This window comes from Montipora capricornis, chromosome 2 (genome assembly GCF_036669925.1).
Source record: "Montipora capricornis isolate CH-2021 chromosome 2, ASM3666992v2, whole genome shotgun sequence".
Taxonomy (NCBI): domain Eukaryota; kingdom Metazoa; phylum Cnidaria; class Anthozoa; order Scleractinia; family Acroporidae; genus Montipora; species Montipora capricornis.
In genome coordinates this window covers 62,489,342-62,495,341 of record NC_090884.1, presented here as the reverse complement: position 1 = coordinate 62,495,341, position 6,000 = coordinate 62,489,342, and the positions used below count along the sequence as shown (strand labels likewise).

Below are 6,000 nucleotides of genomic sequence, written 5' to 3'. Positions count from 1 at the left end.
TTGTAAAATTAGCCTGTGTCCAGTGATTTAAGTGTATTGCCATTTCCAGTAAATGTCGTGCTTTCTCTCAATAAAATCATTTTAAAAAGACAGCAAGTTTTCGCAGGACCACTTCTCACTTCCTCAATGTCGATTTGCAATGTTTTCAAAACTGTATGGCCCGACAATGAAGCTGTGCTTCAGTTCTTTACTATAGATAGGGCGTTCTGCGCATGACTGTGAAAAAAGCTTTTTAATTACACTGTAACGGAAAAAAGGGAGTCTGTGACTGTATGCGACACCTGAAATATGTAAGACAACGCATGAAATACGAGTTGGACTAAAAAAAGCTCCAGTCGGTAATACGCTCTGGCACTATATGGGTAGCATTCTGAAATACGCCGAGGTCGACAAAAAGCACTTTATAAGACAACCCAAATAGAGCTTCGGACAAGAGTACACCGTGTAACCCCTCTCTCCTGTTTAATATGCAACACTCCAGTGATAAAATTGTACAATTACTGAGAACGCTCTTCGTCCAAACGTACCTCAGTCATCAAACTCGCTAAAAACATTACTTGTCTTCCAACGAAGCTTGAAAAATATGACGAGACCATTCTTTGGACTGATGACGAAATTCATTATTTGTTATATACAATGGTACGAAATTTGTTAACAATTAAACTAAAATTACAATGCTTGAATGTCCCTTCTTCCCTCTCAGTATCCAAATTTTCTTTTTAGCTGAAGTTTTCCTTGTAATAAAAATAAATGGCTGTGCTGATCACCTCCCTTGCAGTCCGAGGACTCAATTACGAGAGGGGAGCTCGATGAAGCAAATATAAGGATGGAAGCCGCTTTACGGGCTCTCAGTGATGTGTCAGTGTCCCGTTGTCCATTTGTTGGCTCCTCTACATGATAAAGTCCAAGTAATCACCTCCCAATATTTACTTTTGTCCTTGTTTTACGCTTCCTTTTCTTGACCTAAGGAAAGTAATTAGTATTTGTTTTATTTCCTCAAAATGTACACGACCTGCGACGCGCATATTGGGTTGATCGGTGAACTTTGGTGCAAAAGGCCAGACAAAATGCAAGCTAAGTGAAGCCTCTTGCCTATCTTTATTTTTTGGTCGCGATCTTCCTACTGATTCACAATGATAATTAACCAAAGTTTTTTTTTTTTGGTTGCCTTCGTCCAGTGTTGCAAACACTACCACCGTGTATACATAAAAGTTTACTTTACTCCAAAAGACGTTTAACTTGGAGTATGAGCACAAGTAATGAATTTCAATCATCAACTTGCGACCCTATTCAGCGCTATATTTAAAAACAAACCTGAGAAAAAAAGGCCTTTTAACTGCAGAATACTCGGTCACACTTTCCCTCTTATAGAGCGGATACCGGGAGACAGGACTGCGGTGTGCGATGGGTAAAACAATACAAGTAATGCACGATTATACAACGTTCCGTAAACGTGGCTCACATCCAACACCCGTCGCCGTGTTGACCCTTAGATGTCCCCCTCACACCCCCGTAGCTCCAAAAAGGGGTAACGTAGTAGCTCTCAAAACAACGACTTTGACTTAAAAACAATAGAAGCTGCTTATAATACCAAACAATAGCAGGTTACAGTACCTTATACTTCCAACTAACAGAGGGTCAAGAGCGTAAAGCCAAGCATAGGCATCTTCTTCCTTCTCTGTTGTCGTTCGTACAAGGAATCTGCATTGTCTGGTATGAATCGAGAAAACGCTGAACGTCTGTAAACCAAAACATAAAGAACTTTAGGTGTGGTTATTATTTAGGGATCATATTAAGAAATGCACCCATAATGACGGAAAGTCCCAAAACAATTCAAGAATACTACCAATGACAAGACTCGTTTGATGCTCACCACAAAATATTCAGGGCACTCCACTTTGGAATGCCTGAGATTGATTAAAAAGTCCTCAACCTAAGTTAAAGAACAAACAAAAAGTCAAAAAGAGTTTGTACGAGCAATCCAATGGAGTTCAAACTGAAAGGATTAAAGTACAGTGTTTTGTGCTTACCGGATCAGCTTCATGGCGATAAAATAGGACATAAGGCTTTCTCACAATCTGCGAGAAAAGAAAAGCCAGTCAGAGATTGCATGTGGCTATCGCATGCTTGTGACGTGAAAAGGACTTCTAAGACAGAGTTGTTCGGTAATAGCGAAGGGGATTCGATTTAGTAAACACGTTAACGGGATTGTGTGTTTACTAAATGCAACAAAATGCAAGTCTCCGTCGCCAACAAATGCTTTTTGCAGTCACAAAGATGGTACGAAATTTTCAACGAGTAAACTGAACGCTTAAATATAGAACAACTAAACAAGGTACACATTTCTATACCTTCTCTTCGTAAAATAAATCTTGATGCAACGTTTTCTTTCTCAAACGCAATTCTTTAAATGCAGAAGGATGTATGTGCATTGTGAATCTGTAAGAGAATTCACTTTATGAAAAGCAATAAGCTGTTACCCCCAGAAAGAGAGTAATGTTTTGCGCTCGAAAAAACACAGAAAGAGAATTAGCCGAACACTGATTTAAGCAAATAGGTAGTCTACATAGCGACTTCCGACTTTCAGTGGGGTTCGAATAAGTTACAAGAAAATACCGAAGCGCAAAAAATGCCACCACCAACAAAATCATAGGAGAAAACAACATAACTTTTGTGTTGCTAGTGTAAAACAATTGGATCAGCAAGAAACGGGCAGAATCCAAGTCCGTGCTTTTCCAACATGGCCAACCTGTCAGTAGCTTTTTAAAGGACTGGAGCGGAACAGCTATCAAAATGAATTTGACACTTACAACATAACACTTGGTCCACCTGCTGCTGCAGTCGTCCATGATTTGAAGATATCCTTTTTTACTTATCACCGGGCTGTGAAAGGTGAACAGTTGTTGGACAATGAGTACTGGGGTATCAGCATGCAAGTCTGAAGCTTGCTTATCATCATCAAAAGGAGATAAGGGTTGATGCACTTGACAAAGCGCTACCCTTTCACAAATGTGACCCGGGATCGATTTCCAGACTCAAGGGAACATTTGGGTTGAGTTCGTTAGCTCTCTTTTCTGCACCGAGAGGTTGACCCCTCTCAGAAATGACCGTCATTTAATAAGATTTGACCCGAGTTGAGGTTGATTAACTTAAAGAAATAGTAATTGCCGAGCCTAGGAATGCGTTTGAATAACTAGAACAAATTGCAGAATAAGACATCACGTCTCGAGTATCACATTCGACGAACTCAGACTGATAAGGCTCGAAGAGCGAAATATATTTCAAGATTCTTAAACATTGTTATTTTATTTTTACACTTTCTATACTCGAGACGTGATGTCTTATTCTGCAAGTAGTTCTAGAGGATGATTAAATTTTACAATTGTCATTAGCGGAGCTTTTGTGCTCGGCAATGTTGCTATTAGACTCAAGTAAGTGAGTATCTCATCATCATCACCATCATCATTACGTATTCGTTTTTGAATAGCACATCATGGTTCAGCTAGAAACCAAAAGCAGTTTCACAGACACAATAAAAAAACCCAGACTGGAACGAGAGTTAACCAATAACCGCGCGATCGCACTGCTCTTCCTACCGTGCTATCAGGCCAACAAGGAGGTGGTCCATTGCGAATTCGATTAGGTCCCATGAGAGAAAGATAGATAGTGAATATGTATATAAATATACTATGAGAAATGAACTATGACAGAGCTCAGTTAGGGGAACGACCTCACCCTATTTTCAATAAACAAAACTAATTACTATATACCCTCCTCTTACGGGATATGCCAACAACTCGAATTTGACCTTCTCCCGATTGCCTTAATAGCTCATGACCATAGAGACATATTTTTACCAACGTGTATGCATGTATACCATAAGCAAAACCACATCATCTTGGATTTCCCTTCCTTCAAACAATATTAAGGGTTTGCGAACTATCTTTCCGAGTAAAATGCGTCATCTAACCCCTTTTTGTATCAACCGCATAAAAACAAATTGCATTATGAACTCTCTATATTCAAAAACTTAAACATACTTATAACTTGTCTCTGAACAACTCCTTTCTGGTCCAATGTAACGAATAAACATTCCCTACTAGCGGAGAGGGGTGAGGACCAGTTGGCTCTTTTCAAAGACAGCTGAGGATCAGAGGGCAACTCGAACTCGGGACCTTCGAATGTCAAGTCCGCCGCCCTAACCACTCTGACTAGGACTCAACTTTTAAAGAAATTGTGTTCCAATCACAAGGACAGTTTAAAGCACTTACTTTTTCCGAATTTGAATCACCTCCGGTAAATAAAACTCAATGTTAGCTTCTTCCTCTTTTCCGATGTGGTGTCTTGTGCATAACTCCGATGTTGGTGCGCAACTCTGAAATAAATTCCATGACAAAAAATGGTAAAAATGTCATCCTTCCAGAGATTTTTTCCTCCGCGGGAGGGGAGGAGGGAAGGAAGGCGCTGGGATATGAGTAAAACAATGCACTACTTCTTAAAAGCAGAGTTCGAGAACCCTGAAGTAGCTTACGTTTGTTAAGGTGTAACTAACAGTACGGATATAGGAAGCAAGGTTAGAAAAGTGACACGTTGATTTTATCTCTAGAATAAGTTTAGGGTTGGAGCTAAATTAAGGTCATCCGTTTAAAATTCATATAGCGAGAAAATCTATGTCATCTTGACAGTGTGATCTCGGCTAAACTCACCATATCTTTTCTAAAATTCTTTTTTTGGGTCATAAGATCAAGACACTGAAAAAAAAAACATATACACGTCAAGGATTTGTATTCTAGAATATCTCTGTTCATTTGTTCCATCCATTTCAGCTTTTTGGGTTCGATGCGAAGTAATAACACGGGACCTAAAAACAGAAACTATGCCTGAAGTGATCAGAGCTCTGGGTCTCCTCCAAAGGGCTTGGATAAAGATGTAAAAACTCTCTGGAAACTGTGACATAAACATCGAGAAGCAGCAAAAGGTCAGTTTACTGAGAACCACCCACATTCTAAGAAACGTGCCGCTTTACATTGTGTACATAATCCTCGTCGCTAACCCCTACCCTAACCCCGCTCCTTAAGGAAACTGTAAGCTTCCCAGTTGTAAGAACTGTGAAAAAAGGAAGAGAAGGCGACTGGGGCGGTGGCGGTGGCATAATAATAGGAAAGGTCCTGTCAATCAAGTCACGGTGAACTCTGTGGTACCTAAGGCCCATGGGTTGGACCAAGAGAAAATGAGGGGACAGAGAAGGAGGCTCCCGGTCCAGCCCTTGGGATATGTCATGTCCACGAAAGTTATTTTTAGACGAGCGGAAGTCTTCCGAGACGTCCGCATGCAGGCCAACCTCGGTCCGATGTTTGAAAGAAAATATATATTCATCAGCCTTCCACGTGCGCCATCATTTTCTCTTTTCACTAAGAACCTGAGAGCGAAGCAAGACTGCATGCGGACGTCTCGGAAGACAGACTTCCCCTAGAACAAAGACTTCCGCTCGTCTAAAAATAACTTTCGTGGACATAACATATCCCGGCCAACGCCTTGAGCCTCCCTCTCTGTCCCCTCATTTTCTCTTGGTTGGACCCGGTGCTTCAGAGACTAAACAAGCAAGCCAAGGATTACAAGTGCCTTACCTTATGTAACAAAGCTTTTTCCGTGTCGGGGCTTTTCGCAAAACGCTGAGGTTTACCAGCCGGAAGTGAAGCAACTGACAAGAACGAAGAGGACAGGGAAATAGAGCCCAGGCTCCCGCGACTGGAATAAGTGCTACCGTCGGAGAAAACACCTGAATCCACTAACAACACAGAATCAGGGCGATCAGAGGACATAAGCTGGTCTCCAAGAGACAGGATATGACGCGCCTTACCCACCTGCAAATATCACGCAGTCAAGTAGCAATGTTAATTCACCATTTTTAACATTGCCGGAAGTCACAAGAAAGACAAAGGCGAGTGATGCTCGTTTGCTTAGCTACGACATAAGGCTAACAGAAGAACGACGAAAAGG

At 41.1% G+C, this 6,000-nt stretch overlaps 1 pseudogene; it reads right to left on the bottom strand.

Moving 5' to 3' along the window:
* Positions 1-445: 445 nt before the first annotated feature.
* The window catches only part of LOC138037611 (kinesin-like protein unc-104), a 44,947-nt pseudogene continuing 39,392 nt past the window's right edge, over positions 446-6,000 (bottom strand).